The 21,889-nt window shown below is 44.3% G+C and overlaps 1 pseudogene; it reads right to left on the bottom strand.

The window, feature by feature from the left end:
• Nucleotides 1-291: 291 nt before the first annotated feature.
• LOC137315744 (zinc finger protein 271-like) overlaps nucleotides 292-21,889 on the bottom strand; it is a 31,533-nt pseudogene continuing 9,935 nt past the window's right edge.

Genomic DNA, 21,889 nt, shown 5'->3' with positions numbered 1-21,889 from the left:
GCTTTTGACAAGGTGCCACACCAAAGGTGACTGCACAAAATAAGAACTCATGGTGTAGGGGGTAACATATTTGCATGGATAAAGGATTGGTTAGCAAACAGGAAACAGAGAGTCGGCATAAATGGGTCATTTTCAGGTTGGCAAGATGTAACAAGTGGAGTGCCACAGGGATCAGTGCTTGGGCCTCAACTATTTACAATCTATATCAATGATTTGGATGAAGGGACCAAATGTATTGTTGCTAAATTTGAGAATGAGACAAAGGTCGTTCGGAAAGTAAGTTGTGAAGAGGACATAAGGAGTTTATAAAGGGATATCGATAGGTTAAGTGAGTGAGCAAAAATTTGGCAGATGGAGTATAATGTGGGAAAATGTGAACTTGTCCACTTTGGCAAGAGGAATAGAAAAGCAGTATATTATTTAAATGGAGAGAGATTGCAGAACTCTGAAGTACAGAGGGATCTGGGTATCGTAGTACATGAATCACAGAAAGTTAGTATGCAGGTACAAGAAGTGATTAGGAAGGCAAATGGAATGTTCTCATTTACGACAAGGGGAATGGAATATAAAAGTGGAAATGTTTTACGACAGCTGTTCAGGGCATTCTTGAGACCACATCTAGAATAATGTGTGCAGTTTTGGTCTCCTTATTTAAGAAAGGACATAATTGCTTTGGAGGCGGTTCAGAGAATGTTCACTCGACTGATTCCTGAGATGAGGGGGTTATCTTATGAGGAAAGGTTGGACAAGTTGGGCCTGTACACATTGGAGTTTAGAAGGATGAGAGGTGATCTTATTGAAACACATAAGATCCTGAGGGGACGAGAAGGGATAGATGTTGAGAGGATGTTTCCCCTTGCGGGAGAGACTAGAACTAGGGGCCACAGTTTAAAAATAAGGGGTCTCCCATTTAAGATGGAGATGAGGAGAATTTTTTTCCCTGAAGGTTGTGAGTCTGTGGAACTCCCTTCCCCAGAGAGCGGGGGAGGCAGGGTCATTGAATATTTTTAAGGCTGAGTTAGATAGATTCCTGATTATCAAGGGAGTCAAATGTTATAGTAGGTAGACGGGAAAGTAGGGTTGATGTCACAATCAGATCAGCCATGATCTTATCAAATGACAGATCAGGCTCGAGGGGCCGAATGGCCTACTCCTGCTTTTAATTCGTATGTGCATACGAGTGAGGAATATGCCGCGCCATGAGGTTACAGATTGTGTTGGATTCCAATTCTGCTGCTGCTGATGGCCCACAGCGCCTCACAGATGCCCAGTTTTGAGCTGCAAGATCTGTTCTGAATCTATCCCATTTAGCACGATGGCAGTGCCACACAACACGTTGGATGGTGTCCTCAGTGTGAAGACGGGACTTGGTCTCCACAAGGACTGTGCGGTGGTCACTCCTACCAATACCGTCATGGACAGATGCTTGCCTTGTTTGCCCTCCCCAATTGCATTACCTCACACTTCTCTGGATTGAATTCTATTTGCCACTTTTCTGCCCACCTGACCAGTCCATTGATATCTTCCTGCAGTCTACAGCTTTCCTCCTCACTCCCAACCACACGGCCAATTTATGTATCATCTGCAAACTTCTTGATCAAGTCCTCCACATTCAAGTGTAAATCATTAATATATACAACAAAAAGCAAGGGACCTAGTACTGAGCCTTGAGGAACCCCACAGGAAACAGCCTTCCAGTTGCAAAAACATCCGTCAACCATCACCCTTTGCTTCCTGCCACTGAGCCAATTTTGGATGCGACTAGCCACTTTCCCTTTGATCCCAAGGGATTTTACTTTTTTGACCAGTCTGCCACGTGGGACCTTGTCAAAAGACGTGTTAAAATCCATGTATACTGCATCAAACGCGTTGCCCTCATCGACCCTCCTTGTTACCTCCTCATAAGAGTCAATCAAGTTTGTCAGACACGACATTCCCTGAACAAATCCATGCTGACTGTCCTTGATTAATCCGTGCCTTTCTAAGTGACGATTAATATTGTCCCTCAGAATTGTTTCCAATCATTTGCCCACCACCGAGGTGAGGCTGACTGGCCTGTAATTACTCAGTCTATCCCTTTCTCCCTTTTTAAACAATGCTACACTGTATTTAAAAGAAAGCTGACTTATTTGAGACTGATAGCGAACATTAAACTCCAGCCCAGTTATAGGGGTTATTATCAGAAACAAACCCTGTGGAAATGCATAAAAGATACCTGACCATATTAACTCTCTCTAATACACCTAACCCACGAATGTAGAAATGCATGATGGACATTTGACCATATTAACTGACCAGCTAATTCAATTTAAAGCTCACAGAATAGTTTCTCATGAAAATCACACAGAAGCACAATTGTGTTATTACTTTGAGCTCTCTCTCATGCTGATAACTGTCTGACTAACAGAACTGAATGACCATATAGCCTTGAGACTCGGTACAGACTTACTGATAATAAAGACAGTTTCTGAGGGAAAAGCACTTTCCCAGGCCTGTGTCCAAAATCACCAGACGGCCATGGGAACCAGAGGGTGGGTTTCCTATTTCGATTGACAAACTACCTGAACCAATAAAGAATGTACGTGTACGCCCATATTCCATGACAGGTGGCCGTTGTTAATGAACTGTATAAACGTGAGCTGTTTCTTGAACTCAGCGAAGACGTATCATGAACCAGTGTTTGAGGGACACTTCCTCTTGTACAAGTTTCTTAATAAACTCTTGCTTGTCTGAATGAAGCGATTGGGAGTTAATGCATTGTATATAATAGGTAACATTAAGTTTAAGTTTTCGACAACACCAACTATCAGAATGAACATAGTTCAGTCCTGGATGTGATTAACAACAGAATCCAACTCCTGTGGTAACATGTGAACTCGCTGGTGTGACTGCAGGTTGGATGACTGAGTGAATCCCTTCCCACACACGGAGCAGGTAAACGGCCTCTCCCCAGTGTGAACTCGCTGGTGAATCAGCAGGTTGGTTGACTGAGTGAATCCCTTCCCACACACGGAGCAGGTAAACGGCCTCTCCCCAGTGTGAGTACATTGGTGTCTCAGCAGAGCATTCCTGCTTTTAAACCTCTTCTCACAGTCAGAACATTTAAAAGGTCTCTTATCAGTGTGAACAAGTTGGTGTTCAATGAGACTGGATGAACAAGTGAATCCCTTCCCACACACGGAGCAGGTGAACGGTCTCTCCCCAGTGTGAACTCGCTGGTGTTTCATCCGGTCGCCTGAATGATTGAATCCCTTTCCACACTCTGCGCAGATGAACGGCCTCTCCCCGGTGTGAACTCGCTGGTGTCTCAGCAGGGCGGATGACTGAGTGAATCCCTTCCCACATGAGGAGCAGGTAAACGGCCTCTCCCCAGTGTGAGTACATTGGTGTCTCAGTAGAGCATTCCTGCTTTTAAACCTCTTCTCACAGTCAGAACATTTAAAAGGTCTCTTATCAGTGTGAACAAGTTGGTGTTCAATGAGACTGGATGAACAAGTGAATCCCTTCCCACACACGGAGCAGGTGAACGGTCTCTCCCCAGTGTGAACTCGCTGGTGTTTCAGCCGGTCGGCTGAATGAGTGAATCCCTTCCCACACACGGAGCAGGTGAACGGCCTCTCCCCGGTGTGAACTCGCTGGTGTCTGAGCAGGGCGGATGACTGAGCGAATCCCTTCCCACACACGGAGCAGGTAAACGGCCTCTCCCCAGTGTGAACTCGCTGGTGAATGAGCAGGGCGGCTGACTGAGCGAATCCCTTCCCACACTCTGCGCAGGTGAACGGCCTCTCCCCGGTGTGAACTCGCTGGTGAATCAGCAGGGTGGATGACTGAGTGAATCCCTTCCCACACACGGAGCAGGTAATCGGCCTCTCCCCAGTGTGAGTACGTTCGTGTCTCAGTAGAGCATTCCTGCTTTTAAACCTCTTCTCACAGTCAGAACATTTAAAAGGTCTCCTATCACTGTGAACAAGTTGGTGTGAAATGAGGCTGGATGAACAAGTGAATCCTTTCCCACACACGGAGCAGGTGAACGGCCTCTCCCCAGTGTGAACTCGCTGGTGTTTCAACAGGGTGGATGACTGAGTGAATCCCTTCCCATATGCGGAGCAGGTAAACGGCCTCTCCCCAGTGTGACTGCGTCGATGAGTTTCCAGCTGGGATGGGTAATTGAATCCCTTCCCACAGTCCCCACATTTCCACGGTTTCTCCGTGGTCTGGGTGTCCTTGTATCTCTCCAGGTTGGACGATCAGTTGAAGCCTCGTCCACACAGAACACGTGGACGGTTTCTCCCCGCTGTGAATGGTGCGATGTTTTTTCAGGCTGTGTAACTGGTTAAAGCTCTTTCCACAGTCAGTGCACTGGAACACTCTCACTCGGGTGTGTGTGTCTCGGTGATTTTCCACTCACACTGATGTTTGAAATCTTTTCCCACAGACAGAACAGACAAACATTTCTCCTTCCACATTCAAAGGCCGATGATATTCAGGTCCTGATGAATCGAGTGACTCGGTCAGATTGACATGAGGTTTGCTTTGAGTTTCCCGTCTGTGAATCCTCCCCTTCCAATCCCCTGGAAAAGGAGTTTACAAAAGTCCTCACTGTGAATACAGGATAGAAATTCAGAACAGACAATTCTCGTTTCTACAGAATATTCTTCCCGCTCATTCCCGCAGACTGCAAATCCCAATCCCACACACTCTCCCTCCTCCCTGTGCTGAAATCCAAACCCATCGCACCATCCCCAACATATTTCCTTCCATCTGAGTTAACTCTCCCTCCCGCTGAAGGTGCTGACTCTGGCTGGGTTCTGATCTGCACCCACTGGTTCCTCTCTCTCTCATCCCCTGAAGGTGCTGACTCCGAGTGGGTTCAGTTCCACACCCAGTGGTTCCCCTCTCTCTCCTCCCCTGAAGGTGCTGACTCTGACTGGGTTCAGTTCCACACTCACTGGTTCCCCTCTCTCTCCTCCCCTGAAGGTGCTGACTCTGACTGGGTTCAGTTCTGCACTCACTGGTTCCCCTCACTCTCCTCCCCTGAAGGTGCTGACTCTGACTGGGTTCAGTTCTGCACTCACTGGTTCCCCTCTCTCTCCTCCCCTGAAGGTGCTGACTCTGACTGGGTTCAGTTCGACACTCACTGGTTCCCCTCTCTCTCCTCCCCTGAAGGTGCTGACTCTGACTGGGTTCAGTTCCACACTCACTGGTTCCCCTCACTCTCCTCCCCTGAAGGTGCTGACTCTGACTGGGTTCAGTTCTGCACTCACTGGTTCCCCTATCTCTCCTCCCCTGAAGTTACTGACTCTGTCTGTGTGCACGTGCTCTCTCCCCCTCTTCCCAACACTCTGTCCCTCCCGAAATACTGTCGATCTGCAACATCTCCCAATTTTGGTGATGGGCTCTCCTTGACCCATCTCCAATTCTCCCTCTGATACAAACGCTCACGAACACATCCCAATTTTTCTTTGAATGAGACGCTCTGTGACCCGTAACCATTTCTGCTTCCTTGACAGACGTTCCCTGATCCATCATCATTCAGGTCTGGTTTTGAGCAGGTGCGGGGGGGGGGGGGGGGAGGAGGAAAGAGATAATGTTCACTCTTTTATATTGGGGTCTGGGGGGGATAATGTTCACTGTTTTATATTGGGGTCTGGGGGGATAATGTTCACTCTTTTATATTGGGGTCTGGGGGGGATAATGTTCACTGTTTTATATTGGGGTCTGGGGGGGATAATGTTCACTGTTTTATATTGGGGTCTGGGGGGATAATGTTCACTGTTTTATATTGGGGTCTGGGGATAATGTTCACTGTTTTATATTGGGGTCTGGGGGGAATAATGTTCACTGTTTTATATTGGGGTCTGGGGGGATAATGTTCACTGTTTTATATTGGGGTCTGGGGGGGATAATGTTCACTGTTTTATATTGGGGTCTGGGGGGGATAATGTTCACTGTTTTATATTGGGGTCTGGGGGGGATAATGTTCATTGTTTTATATTGGGGTCTGGGGGGGATAATGTTCACTGTTTCATATTGGGGTCTGGGGATAATGTTCACTGTTTTCTATTGGGGTCTGAGGGGATAATGTTCACTGTTTTATATTGGGGTCTGGGGGGGATAATGTTCACTGTTTTATATTGGGGTCTGGGGGGATAATGTTCACTGTTTTATATCGGGGTCTGGGGGGGATAATGTTCACTGTTTTATATTGGGGTCTGGGGGGATAATGTTCACTGTTTTATATTGGGGTCTGGGGGGATAATGTTCACTGTTTTATATTGGGGTCTGGGGATAATGTTCACTGTTTTATATTGGGGTCTGGGGGGATAATGTTCACTGTTTTATATTGGGGTCTGGGGGGGATAATGTTCACTGTTTTATATTGGGGTCTGGGAGATAATGTTCACTGTTTTATATTGGGGTCTGGGGGGATCATGTTCACTGTTTTATATTGGGGTCTGGGAGGGATAATGTTCAGTGTTTTATATTGGGGTCCGGGAGGGATAATGTTCACTGTTTTATATTGGGGTCTGGGGATAATGTTCACTGTTTTATATTGGGGTCTGGGGGGGATAATGATCACTGTTTTATATTGGGGTCTGGGGGGGATAATGTTCACTGTTTTATATTGGGGTCTGGGGGGGATAATGTTCACTGTTTTATATTGGGGTCTGGGGGGGATAATGTTCACTGTATTATATTGGGGTCTGGGGGGGATAATGTTCACTGTTTTATATTGGGGTCTGGGGGGGATAATGTTCACTGTTTTATATTGGGGTCTGGGGGGGATAATGTTCACTGTTCTATATTGGAGTCTGGGGGGGATAATGTTCACTGTTTTATATTGGGGTCTGGGGGATAATGTTCACTGTTTTATATTGGGGTCTGGGGAGGATAATGTTCACTGTTTTATATTGGGGTCTGGGGGATCATGTTCAGTGTTTTATATTGGGGTCTGGGGAGGATAATGTTCACTGTTTTAAATTGGGGTCTGGGGGATAATGTTCACTGTTTTATATTGGGGTCTGGGAGGGATAATGTTCACTGTTTTATATTGGGGTCTGGGGGGGATAATGTTCACTGTTTTATATTGGAGTCTGGGGGGGATAATGTTCACTGTTTTATATTGGGGTCTGTGGGGGATAATGTTCACTGTTTTATATTGGGGTCTGGGGGATAATGTTCACTGTTTTATATTGGGGTCTGGGGGGGATAATGTTCACTGTTTTATATTGGGGTCTGGGAGGGATAATGTTCACTGTTTTATATTGGGGTCTGGGGATAATGTTCACTGTTTTATATTGGGGTCTGGGGATAATGTTCACTGTTTTATATTGGGGTCTGGGGGGGATAATGATCACTGTTTTATATTGGGGTCTGGGGGGGATAATGTTCACTGTTTTATATTGGGGTCTGGGGGGGATAATGTTCACTGTTTTATATTGGGGTCTGGGGGGGATAATGTTCACTGTTTTATATTGGGGTCTGGGGGGGATAATGTTCACTGTTTTATATTGGGGTCTGGGGGGGATAATGTTCATTGTTTTATATTGGGGTCTGGGGGGGATAATGTTCACTGTTTCATATTGGGGTCTGGGGATAATGTTCACTGTTTTCTATTGGGGTCTGGGGGGATAATGTTCACTGTTTTATATTGGGGTCTGGGGGGGATAATGTTCACTGTTTTATATTTGGGTCTGGGAGATAATGTTCACTGTTTTATATTGGGGTCTGGGGGGGATAATGTTCACTGTTTTATATTGGGGTCTGGGAGGGATAATGTTCAGTGTTTTATATTGGGGTCTGGGAGGGATAATGTTCACTGTTTTATATTGGGGTCTGGGGATAATGTTCACTGTTTTATATTGGGGTCTGGGGGGGATAATGATCACTGTTTTATATTGGGGTCTGGGGGGGATAATGTTCACTGTTTTATATTGGGGTCTGGGGGGGATAATGTTCACTGTTTTATATTGGGGTCTGGGGGGGATAATGTTCACTGTATTATATTGGGGTCTGGGGGGGATAATGTTCACTGTTTTATATTGGGGTCTGGGGGGGATAATGTTCACTGTTTTATATTGGGGTCTGGGGGGGATAATGTTCACTGTTCTATATTGGAGTCTGGGGGGGATAATGTTCACTGTTTTATATTGGGGTCTGGGGGATAATGTTCACTGTTTTATATTGGGGTCTGGGGAGGATAATGTTCACTGTTTTATATTGGGGTCTGGGGGATAATGTTCAGTGTTTTATATTGGGGTCTGGGGAGGATAATGTTCACTGTTGATATTGGGGTCTGGGGGATAATGTTCACTGTTTTATATTGGGGTCTGGGGGGGATAATGTTCACTGTTTTAAATTGGGGTCTGGGGGGGATAATGTTCACTGTTTTATATTGGGGTCTGGGGGATAATGTTCACTGTTTTATATTGGGGTCTGGGAGGGATAATGTTCACTGTTTTATATTGGGGTCTGGGGGGGATAATGTTCACTGTTTTATATTGGAGTCTGGGGGGGATAATGTTCACTGTTTTATATTGGGGTCTGGGGGGGATAATGTTCACTGTTTTATATTGGGGTCTGGGGGGGATAATGTTCACTGTTTTATATTGGGGTCTGGGGGATAATGTTCACTGTTTTATATTGGGGTCTGGGGGGGATAATGTTCACTGTTTTATATTGGGGTCTGGGAGGGATAATGTTCACTGTTTTATATTGGGGTCTGGGGATAATGTTCACTGTTTTATATTGGGGTCTGGGGATAATGTTCACTGTTTTATATTGGGGTCTGGGGGGGATAATGATCACTGTTTTATATTGGGGTCTGGGGGGGATAATGTTCACTGTTTTATATTGGGGTCTGGGGGGGATAATGTTCACTGTTTTATATTGGGGTCTGGGGGGGATAATGTTCACTGTTTTATATTGGGGTCTGGGGGGGATAATGTTCACTGTTTTATATTGGGGTCTGGGGGGGATAATGTTCACTGTTTTATATTGGGGTCTGGGGGGGATAATGTTCACTGTTTTATATTGGGGTCTGGGGGGGATAATGTTCACTGTTTTATATTGGAGTCTGGGGGGGATAATGTTCACTGTTTTCTATTGGAGTCTGGGGGGATAATGTTCACTGTTCTATATTGGAGTCTGGGGGGGATAATGTTCACTGTTTTATATTGGGGTCTGGGGGATAATGTTCACTGTTTTATATTGGGGTCTGGGGAGGATAATGTTCACTGTTTTATATTGGGGTCTGGGGGATAATGTTCAGTGTTTTATATTGGGGTCTGGGGAGGATAATGTTCACTGTTGATATTGGGGTCTGGGGGGGAAAATGTTCACTGTTTTATATTGGGGTCTGGGGGGGATAATGTTCACTGTTTTATATTGGGGTCTGGAGGATAATGTTCACTGTTTTATATTGAGGTCTGGGGGGGGGGATAATGTTCACTGTTTTATATTGGGGTCTGGGGGATAATGTTCACTGTTTTATATTGGGGTCTGGGGGGGATAATGTTCACTGTTTTATATTGTGGTCTGGGGGATAATGTTCACTGTTTTATATTGGGGTCTGGGGGGGATATTGTTCACTGTTTTATATTGAGGTCTGGGGGGGGATAATGTTCACTGTTTTATATTGGGGTCTGGGGGGGATAATGTTCACTGTTTCATATTGGGCTCTGGGGGGGATAATGTTCACTGTTTTATATTGGGGTCTGGGGGGGATAATGTTCACTGTTTTATATTGGGGACTGGGGGCGATAATGTTCACTGTTTTATATTGGGGTCTGGGGGATAATGTTCACTTTTTTATATTGGGGTCTGGGGGGGATAATGTTCACTGTTTTATATTGGGGTCTGGGGGGGATAATGTTCGCTGTTTTATATTGGGGTCTGGGGGGATAATGTTCACTGTTTTCTGTTGGGGTCTGGGGGGATAATGTTCACTGTTTTATATTGTGGTCTGGGGGGATAATGTTCACTGTTTTATATTGGGGTCTGGGGGATAATGTTCACTGTTTTATATTGGGGTCTGGGGGATAATGTTCACTGTTTTATATTGGGGTCTGGGGGATAATGTTCACTGTTTTATATTGGGGTCTGGGGGGATAATGTTCACTGTTTTATATTGGGGTCTGGGGGGATAATGTTCACTGTTTTATATTGGGGTCTGGGGGATAATGTTCACTGTTTTATATTGGGGTCTGGGGGATAATGTTCACTGTTTTATATTGGTGTCTGGGGGGGATAATGTTCACTGTTTTATATTGGGGTCTGGGGGGGATAATGTTCACTGTTTTATATTGGGGTCTGGGGGGGATAATGTTCACTGTTTTATATTGGGGTCTGGGGGGGATAATGTTCACTGTTTTATATTGTGGTCTGGGGGGGATAATGTTCACTGCTTAATATTGGGATCTGGGGGGGGATAATGTTCACTGTTTTATATTGTGGTCTGGGGGGGATAATGTTCACTGCTTTATATTGGGGTCTGGGGGGATAATGTTCACTGTTTTATATTGGGGTCTGGGGGGATAATGTTCACTGTTTTATATTGGGGTCTGTGGATAATGTTCACTGTTTTATATTGGGGTCTGGGAGGGATAATGTTCACTGTTTTATATTGTGGTCTGGGGGAGATAATGTTCACTGTTTTATATTGGGGTCTGGGGGGGATAATGTTCACTGTTTTATATTGTGGTCTGGGGAGGATAATGTTCACTGTTGATATTGGGGTCTGGGGGGGATAATGTTCACTGTTTTATATTGGGGTCTGGGGATAATGTTCACTGTTTTATATCGGGGTCTGGGGGGGATAATGTTCACTGTTTTATATTGAGGTCTGGGGGGGGGATAATGTTCACTGTTTTATATTGGGGTCTGGGGGGGATAATGTTCACTGTTTTATATTGGGGTCTGGGGGGGATAATGTTCACTGTTTTATATTGGGGTCTGGGGGGAATAATGTTCACTGTTTTATATTGGGGTCTGGGGGGATAATGTTCACTGTTTTATATTGGGGTCTGGGGGGGATAATGTTCACTGTTTTATATTGGGCTCTGGGGGGATAATGTTCACTGTTTTATATTGGGGTCTGGGGGGGATAATGTTCACTGTTTTATATTGGGGTCTGGGGGGAATAATGTTCACTGTTTTATATTGGGGTCTGGGGGGATAATGTTCACTGTTTTATATTGGGGTCTGGGGGGGATAATGTTCACTGTTTTATATTGGGGTCTGGGGGGGATAATGTTCACTGTTTTATATTGGGGTCTGGGGGGATAATGTTCACTGTTTTATATTGGGGTCTGAGGGGGATAATGTTCACTGTTTTATATTGGGGTCTGGGGGGATAATGTTCACTGTTTTATATTGGGGTCTGGGGGGGATAATGTTCACTGTTTTATATTGGGGTCTGGGGGGGATAATGTTCACTGTTTTATATTGGGGTCTGGGGGGGATAATGTTCACTGTTTTATATTGGGGTCTGGGGGATAATGTTCACTGTTTTATATTGGGGTCTGGGGGGGATAATGTTCACTGTTTTATATTGGGGTCTGGGAGGGATAATGTTCACTGTTTTATATTGGGGTCTGGGGATAATGTTCACTGTTTTATATTGGGGTCTGGGGGGGATAATGATCACTGTTTTATATTGGGGTCTGGGGGGGATAATGTTCACTGTTTTATATTGGGGTCTGGGGGGGATAATGTTCACTGTTTTATATTGGGGTCTGGGGGGGATAATGTTCACTGTTTTATATTGGGGTCTGGGGGGGATAATGTTCACTGTTTTATATTGGGGTCTGGGGGGGATAATGTTCACTGTTTTATATTGGGGTCTGGGGGGGATAATGTTCACTGTTTTATATTGGGGTCTGGGGGGGATAATGTTCACTGTTTTATATTGGGGTCTGGGGGATAATGTTCACTGTTTTATATTGGGGTCTGGGGAGGATAATGTTCAGTGTTTTATATTGGGGTCTGGGTGATAATGTTCAGTGTTTTATATTGGGGTCTGGGGAGGATAATGTTCACTGTTGATATTGGGGTCTGGGGGGGATAATGTTCACTGTTTTATATTGGGGTCTGGGGGATAATGTTCACTGTTTTATATTGGGGTCTGGGGGATAATGTTCACTGTTTTATATTGGGGTCTGGGGGGGATAATGTTCACTGTTTTAAATTGGGGTCTGGGGGGGATAATGTTCACTGTTTTATATTGGGGTCTGGGGGATAATGTTCACTGTTTTATATTGGGGTCTGGGAGGGATAATGTTCACTGTTTTATATTGGGGTCTGGGGGAGATAATGTTCACTGTTTTATATTGGGGTCTGGGGGGGATAATGTTCACTGTTTTATATTGAGGTCTGGGGGGGGGGGATAATGTTCACTGTTTTATATTGGGGTCTGGGGGAGATAATGTTCACTGTTTTATATTGGGGTCTGGGGGGGATAATGTTCACTGTTTTATATTGTGGTCTGGGGTATAATGTTCACTGTTTTATATTGGGGTCTGGGGGGGATATTGTTCACTGTTTTATATTGAGGTCTGGGGGGGGGATAATGTTCACTGTTTTATATTGGGGTCTGGGGGGGATAATGTTCACTGTTTCATATTGGGCTCTGGGGGGGATAATGTTCACTGTTTTATATTGGGGTCTGGGGGGGATAATGTTCACTGTTTTATATTGGGGACTGGGGGTGATAATGTTCACTGTTTTATATTGGGGTCTGGGGGGGATAATGTTCACTGTTTTATATTGGGGTCTGGGGGGGATAATGTTCACTGTTTTATATTGGGGTCTGGGGGGATAATGTTCACTGTTTTATATTGGGGTCTGAGGGGGATAATGTTCACTGTTTTATATTGGGGTCTGGGGGGGATAATGTTCACTGTTTTATATTGGGGTCTGGGGGGATAATGTTCACTGTTTTATATTGGGGTCTGGGGGGATAATGTTCACTGTTTTATATTGGGTTCTGGGGGGTATAATGTTCACTGTTTTATATTGGAGTCTGGGGGGGATAATGTTCACTGTTTTATATTGGGGTCTGGGGGGGATAATGTTCACTGTTTTATATTGGGGTCTGGGGGGGATAATGTTCACTGTTTTATATTGGGGTCTGGGGGATAATGTTCACTATTTTATATTGGGGTCTGGGGGGGATAATGTTCACTGTTTTATATTGGGGTCTGGGAGGGATAATGTTCACTGTTTTATATTGGGGTCTGGGGATAATGTTCACTGTTCTATATTGGGGTCTGGGGGGGATAATGATCACTGTTTTATATTGGGGTCTGGGGGGGATAATGTTCACTGTTTTATATTGGGGTCTGGGGGAGATAATGTTCACTGTTTTATATTGGGGTCTGGGGGGGATAATGTTCACTGTTTTATATTGGGGTCTGGGGGATAATGTTCACTGTTTTATATTGGGGTCTGGGGAGGATAATGTTCAGTGTTTTATATTGGGGTCTGGGGGATAATGTTCAGTGTTTTATATTGGGGTCTGGGGAGGATAATGTTCACTGTTGATATTGGGGTCTGGGGGGGATAATGTTCACTGTTTTATATTGGGGTCTGGGAGGGATAATGTTCACTGTTTTATATTGGGGTCTGGGGGAGATAATGTTCACTGTTTTATATTGGGGTCTGGGGGGGATAATTTTCACTGTTTTATATTGTGGTCTGGGGGGATAATGTTCACTGTTTTATATTGGGGTCTGGGGGGGATAATGTTCACTGTTTTATATTGGGGTCTGGGGATAATGTTCACTGTTTTATATCGGGGTCTGGGGGGGATAATGTTCACTGTTTTATATTGGGGTCTGGGGGGGATAATGTTCACTGTTTTATATTGGGGTCTGGGGGGGATAATGTTCACTGTTTTATATTGGGGTCTGGGGGGGATATTGTTCAGTGTTTTATATTGAGGTCTGGGGGGGGATAATGTTCACTGTTTTATATTGGGGTCTGGGGGGGATAATGTTCACTGTTTCATATTGGGCTCTGGGGGGGATAATGTTCACTGTTTTATATTGGGGTCTGGGGGGGATAATGTTCACTGTTTTATATTGGGGACTGGGGGTGATAATGTTCACTGTTTTATATTGGGGTCTGGGGGATAATGTCCACTGTTTTATATTGGGGTCTGGGGGGGATAATGTTCACTGTTTTATATTGGGGTCTGGGGGGGATAATGTTCGCTGTTTTATATTGGGGTCTGGGGGGATAATGTTCACTGTTTTCTGTTGGGGTCTGGGTGGATAATGTTCACTGTTTTATATTGTGGTCTGGGGGGATAATGTTCACTGTTTTATATTGGGGTCTGGGGGGATAATGTTCACTGTTTTATATTGGGGTCTGGGGGATAATGTTCACTGTTTTATATTGGGGTCTGGGGGATAATGTTCACTGTTTTGTATTGGCGTCTGGGGGGATAATGTTCACTGTTTTATATTGGGGTCTGGGGGGATAATGTTCACTGTTTTATATTGGGGTTTGGGGGATAATGTTCACTGTTTTATATTGGGGTCTGGGGGATAATGTTCACTGTTTTATATTGGTGTCTGGGGGGGATAATGTTCACTGTTTTATATTGGGGTCTGGGGGGATAATGTTCACTGTTTTATATTGGGGTCTGGGGGGATAATGTTCACTGTTTTATATTGGGGTCTGGGGGGGATAATGTTCACTGTTTTATATTGTGGTCTGGGGGGGATAATGTTCACTGCTTAATATTGGGATCTGGGGGGGGATAATGTTCACTGTTTTATATTGTGGTCTGGGGGGGATAATGTTCACTGCTTTATATTGGGGTCTGGGGGGATAATGTTCACTGTTTTATATTGGGGTCTGGGGGGATAATGTTCACTGTTTTATATTGGGGTCTGTGGATAATGTTCACTGTTTTATATTGGGGTCTGGGAGGGATAATGTTCACTGTTTTCTATTGGGGTCTGGGGGAGATAATGTTCACTGTTTTATATTGGGGTCTGGGGGGGGATAATGTTCACTGTTTTATATTGTGGTCTGGGGAGGATAATGTTCACTGTTGATATTGGGGTCTGGGGGATAATGTTCACTGTTTTATATTGGGGTCTGGGGGGGATAATGTTCACTGTTTTAAATTGGGGTCTGGGGGGGATAATGTTCACTGTTTTATATTGGGGTCTGGGGGATAATGTTCACTGTTTTATATTGGGGTCTGGGAGGGATAATGTTCATTGTTTTATATTGGGGTCTGTGGATAATGTTCACTGTTTTATATTGGGGTCTGGGAGGGATAATGTTCACTGTTTTCTATTGGGGTCTGGGGGAGATCATGTTCACTGTTTTATATTGGGGTCTGGGGGGGATAATGTTCACTGTTTTATATTGTGGTCTGGGGAGGATAATGTTCACTGTTGATATTGGGGTCTGGGGGATAATGTTCACTGTTTTATATTGGGGTCTGGGTGGGATATTGGGGTCTGGGGGGGATAATGTTCACTGTTTTATATTGGGGTCTGGGGGGGATAATGTTCACTGTTTTATATTGGGGTCTGGGGGGATAATGTTCACTCTTTTATATTGGGGTCTGAGGGGGATAATGTTCACTGTTTTATATTGGGGTCTGGGGGGGATAATGTTCACTGTTTTATATTGGGGTCTGGGGGGATAATGTTCACTGTTTTATATTGGGGTCTGGGGGGATAATGTTCACTGTTTTATATTGGGGTCTGGGGGGGATAATGTTCACTGTTTTATATTGGAGTCTGGGGGGGATAATGTTCACTGTTTTATATTGGGGTCTGGGGGGGATAATGTTCACTGTTTTATATTGGGGTCTGGGGGGGATAATGTTCACTGTTTTATATTGGGGTCTGGGGGATAATGTTCACTGTTTTATATTGGGGTCTGGGGGGGATAATGTTCACTCTTTTATATAGGGGTCTGGGAGGGATAATGTTCACTGTTTTATATTGGGGTCTGGGGATAATGTTCACTGTTTTATATTGGGGTCTGGGGGGATAATGATCACTGTTTTATATTGGGGTCTGGGGGGGATAATGTTCACTGTTTTATATTGGGGTCTGGGGGGGATAATGTTCACTGTTTTATATTGGGGTCTGGGGGGGACAATGTTCACTGTTTTATATTGGGGTCTGGGGGGGATAATGTTCACTGTTTTATATTGGGGTCTGGGGGGGATAATGTTCACTGTTTTATATTGGGGTCTGGGGGGGATAATGTTCACTGTTTTATATTGGAGTCTGGGGGGGATAATGTTCACTGTTTTATATTGGAGTCTGGGGGGGATAATGTTCACTGTTCTATATTGGAGTCTGGGGGGGATAATGTTCACTGTTTTATATTGGGGTCTGGGGGATAATGTTCACTGTTTTATATTGGGGTCTGGGGAGGATAATGTTCACTGTTTTATATTGGGGTCTGGGGGATAATGTTCAGTGTTTTATATTGGGGTCTGGGGAGGATAATGTTCACTGTTGATATTGGGGTCTGGGGGGGATAATGTTCACTGTTTTATATTGGGGTCTGGGGGATAATGTTCACTGTTTTATATTGGGGTCTGGGGGATAATGTTCACTGTTTTATATTGGGGTCTGGGGGGGATAATGTTCACTGTTTTAAATTGGGGTCTGGGGGGGATAATGTTCACTGTTTTATATTGGGGTCTGGGGGATAATGTTCACTGTTTTATATTGGGGTCTGGGAGGGATAATGTTCACTGTTTTATATTGGGGTCTGGGGGAGATAATGTTCACTGTTTTATATTGGGGTCTGGGGGGGATAATGTTCACTGTTTTATATTGTGGTCTGGGGGGATAATGTTCACTGTTTTATATTGGGGTCTGGGGGGGATAATGTTCACTGTTTTATATTGGGGTCTGGGGATAATGTTCACTGTTTTATATCGGGGTCTGGGGGGGATAATGTTCACTGTTTTATATTGAGGTCTGGGGGGGGGATAATGTTCACTGTTTTATATTGGGGTCTGGGGGGGATAATGTTCACTGTTTTCTATGGGGTCTGGGGGGGATAATGTTCACTGTTTTATATTGGGGTCTGGGGGGGATAATGTTCACTGTTTTATATTGGGGTCTGGGGGGGATAATGTTCACTGTTTTATATTGGGGTCTGGGGGGGATAATGTTCACTGTTTTATATTGGAGTCTGGGGGGGATAATGTTCACTGTTTTATATTGGGGTCTGGGGGGGATAATGTTCACTGTTTTATATTGGGGTCTGGGGGGGATAATGTTCACTGTTTTATATTGAGGTCTGGGGGGGGGGGATAATGTTCACTGTTTTATATTGGGGTCTGGGGGATAATGTTCACTGTTTTATATTGGGGTCTGGGGGGGATAATGTTCACTGTTTTATATTGTGGTCTGGGGGATAATGTTCACTGTTTTATATTGGGGTCTCGGGGGGATATTGTTCACTGTTTTATATTGAGGTCTGGGGGGGGATAATGTTCACTGTTTTATATTGGGGTCTGGGGGGGATAATGTTCACTGTTTTATATTGGGGACTGGGGGTGATAATGTTCACTGTTTTATATTGGGGTCTGGGGGATAATGTTCACTGTTTTATATTGGGGTCTGGGGGGGATCATGTTCACTGTTTTATATTGGGGTCTGGGGGGGATAATGTTCGCTGTTTTATATTGGGGTCTGGGGGGATAATGTTCACTGTTTTCTGTTGGGGTCTGGGGGGATAATGTTCACTGTTTTATATTGTGGTCTGGGGGGATAATGTTCACTGTTTTATATTGGGGTCTGGGGGGATAATGTTCACTGTTTTATATTGGGGTCTGGGGGATAATGTTCACTGTTTTATATTGGGGTCTGGGGGATAATGTTCACTGTTTTATATTGGGGTCTGGGGGGATAATGTTCACTGTTTTATATTGGGGTCTGGGGGGATAATGTTCACTGTTTTATATTGGGGTCTGGGGGATAATGTTCACTGTTTTATATTGGGGTCTGGGGGATAATGTTCACTGTTTTATATTGGTGTCTGGGGGGGATAATGTTCACTGTTTTATATTGGGGTCTGGGGGGGATAATGTTCACTGTTTTATATTGGGGTCTGGGGGGGATAATGTTCACTGTTTTATATTGTGGTCTGGGGGGGATAATGTTCACTGCTTAATATTGGGATCTGGGGGGGGATAATGTTCACTGTTTTATATTGTGGTCTGGGGGGGATAATGTTCACTGCTTTATATTGGGGTCTGGGGGGATAATGTTCACTGCTTTATATTGGGGTCTGGGGGGATAATGTTCACTGTTTTATATTGGGGTCTGGGAGGGATAATGTTCACTGTTTTATATTGGGGTCTGGGGGAGACAATGTTCACTGTTTTATATTGGGGTCTGGGGGGGATAATGTTCACTGTTTTATATTGTGGTCTGGGGGGATAATGTTCACTGTTTTATATTGGGGTCTGGGGGGGATAATGTTCACTGTTTTATATTGGGGTCTGGGGATAATGTTCACTGTTTTATATTGGGGTCTGGGGGGGATAATGTTCACTGTTTTATATTGGGGTCTGGGGGGGATAATGTTCACTGTTTTATATCGGGGTCTGGGGGGGATAATGTTCACTGTTTTATATTGAGGTCTGGGGGGGGGATAATGTTCACTGTTTTATATTGGGGTCTGGGGGGGATAATGTTCACTGTTTTATATTGGGGTCTGGGGGGGATAATGTTCACTGTTTTATATTGGGGTCTGGGGGGGATAATGTTCACTGTTTTATATTGGGGTCTGGGGGGGATAATGTTCACTGTTTTATATTGGGGTCTGGGGGGGATAATGTTCACTGTTTTATATTGGAGTCTGGGGGGGATAATGTTCACTGTTTTATATTGGGGTCTGGGGGGGATAATGTTCACGGTTTTATATTGGGGTCTGGGGGGGATAATGTTCACTGTTTTATATTGAGGTCTGGGGGGGGGATAATGTTCACTGTTTTATATTGGGGTCTGGGGGATAATGTTCACTGTTTTATATTGGGGTCTGGGGGGGATAATGTTCACTGTTTTATATTGTGGTCTGGGGGATAATGTTCACTGTTTTATATTGGGGTCTGGGGGGGATATTGTTCACTGTTTTATATTGAGGTCTGGGGGGGGATAATGTTCACTGTTTTATATTGTGGTCTGGGGGGGATAATGTTCACTGTTTTATATTGGGGACTGGGGGTGATAATGTTCACTGTTTTATATTGGGGTCTGGGGGATAATGTTCACTGTTTTATATTGGGGTCTGGGGGGGATAATGTTCACTGTTTTATATTGGGGTCTGGGGGGGATAATGTTCAATGTTTTATATTGGGGTCTGGGGGGGATAATGTTCACTGTTTTATATTGGGGTCTGGGGGGGATAATGTTCGCTGTTTTATATTGGGGTCTGGGGGGATAATGTTCACTGTTTTCTGTTGGGGTCTGGGGGGATAATGTTCACTGTTTTATATTGTGGTCTGGGGGGATAATGTTCACTGTTTTATATTGGGGTCTGGGGGGATAATGTTCACTGTTTTATATTGGGGTCTGGGGGATAATGTTCACTGTATTATATTGGGGTCTGGGGGATAATGTTCACTGTTTTATATTGGGGTCTGGGGGGATAATGTTCACTGTTTTATATTGGGGTCTGGGGGGATAATGTTCACTGTTTTATATTGGGGTCTGGGGGGATAATGTTCACTGTTTTATATTGGGGTCTGGGGGATAATGTTCACTGTTTTATATTGGGGTCTGGGGGATAATGTTCACTGTTTTATATTGGGGTCTGGGGGGGACAATGTTCACTGTTTTATATTGGGGTCTGGGGGGGATAATGTTCACTGTTTTATATTGTGGTCTGGGGGGGATAATGTTCACTGTTTAATATTGGGGTCTGGGGGGGATAATGTTCACTGTTTTCTATTGGGGTCTGGGGGGGATAATGTTCACTGCTTTATATTGGGGTCTGGGGGGATAATGTTCACTGTTTTATATTGGGGTCTGGGGGGGATAATGTTCACTGTTTTATATTGGGGTCTGGGGGGGATAATGTTCACTGTTTTATATTGTGGTCTGGGGGGATAATGTTCACTGTTTTCTGTTGGGGTCTGGGGGGATAATGTTCACTGTTTTATATTGTGGTCTGGGGGGATAATGTTCACTGTTTTCTGTTGGGGTCTGGGGGGATAATGTTCACTGTTTTATATTGGGGTCTGGGGGGGATAATGTTCACTGTTTTATATTGGGGTCTGGGGGGGATAATGTTCACTGTTTTATATTAGGGTCTGGGAGGGATAATGTTCACTGTTTTATATTGTGGTCTGGGGGGATAATGTTCACTGTTTTATATTGGGGTCTGGGGGGATAATGTTCACTGTTTTCTATTGGGGTCTCGGGGGGATAATGTTCACTGTTTTATATTGTGGTCTGGGGGGATAATGTTCACTGTTTTCTGTTGGGGTCTGGGGGGGATAATGTTCACTGTTTTATATTGGGGTCTGGGGGGATAATGTTCACTGTTTTCTATTGTGGTCTGGGGTGGATAATGTTCACTGTTTTATATTGAGGTCTGGGGATAATGTTCACTGTTTTATATTGGGGTCTGGGGGGATAATGTTCACTGTTTTATATTGGGGTCTGGGGGGTATAATGTTCACTGTGTTATATTGGGGTGTGGGGGGGTCAATGTTCACTGTTTTATATTGGGGTCTGGGGGGGATAATGTTCACTGTTTTATATTGAGGTCTGGGGATAATGTTCACTGTTTTCTATTGGGGTCTGGGGGGGATAATGTTCACTGTTTTATTTTGGGGTCTGGGGGGATAATGTTCATGTTTTATATTGGGGTCTGGGGGGATAATGTTCACTGTTTTATATTGGGGTCTGGGAGGGATAATGTTCACTGTTTTTTTTGGGGTCTGGGGGGGATAATGTTCACTGTTTTCTATTGGGGTCTCGGGGGGATAATGTTCACTGTTTTATGTTGGGGTCTGGGAGGGATAATGTTCACTGTTTTATATTGGGGTCTGGGGGGGATAATGTTCACTGTTTTCTATTGGGGTCTGGGAGGGATAATGTTCACTGCTTTATATTGGGGTCTGGGGGGGATAATGTTCACTGTTTTCTATTGGGGTCTGGGGGGGATAATGTTCACTGTTTTATATTGGGGTCTGGGGGGATAATGTTCACTGTTTTCTATTGGGGTCTGGGAGGGATAATGTTCACTGCTTTATATTGGGGTCTGGGGGATAATGTTCGCTGTTTTTTTGGGGGTCTGGGGGGTTAATGTTCACTGTTTTATATTGGGGTCTGGGGGGGATAATGTTCACTGTTTTATATTGGGGTCTGGGGGGGATAATGTTCACTGTTTTATATTGGGGTATGGGGGGACAATGTTCACTGTTTTATATTGGGGTCTGTGGATAATGTTCACTGATTTATATTGGGGTCTGGGGGGGATAATGTTCACTGTTTTATATTGGGGTCTGGGGGGGACAATGTTCACTGTTTTATATTGGGGTCTGGGGGATAATATTCGCTGTTTTTTTTGGGGTCTGGGGGGATAATGTTCACTGTTTTATATTGGGGTCTGGGGGGATAATGTTCACTGTTTTATATTGGGGTCTGGGGGGATAATGTTCACTGTTTTCTATTGAGGTCTGGGGGGGATAATGTTCACTGTTTTATATTGGGGTCTGTGGATAATGTTCACTGTTTTATATTGGGGTCTGGGGGGATAATGTTCACTGTTTTATATTGGGGTCTGGGGGGGATAATGTTCACTGTTTTATATTGGGGTCTGGGGGAATAATGTTCACTGTTTTATATTGGGGTCTGGGGGGATAATGTTCACTGTTTTATTT

Source organism: Heptranchias perlo, unplaced genomic scaffold, assembly GCF_035084215.1.
Source record: "Heptranchias perlo isolate sHepPer1 unplaced genomic scaffold, sHepPer1.hap1 HAP1_SCAFFOLD_56, whole genome shotgun sequence".
NCBI classification, from domain to species: Eukaryota; Metazoa; Chordata; class Chondrichthyes; order Hexanchiformes; family Hexanchidae; genus Heptranchias; species Heptranchias perlo.
This window is presented reverse-complemented; position numbering and strand designations above follow the sequence as displayed.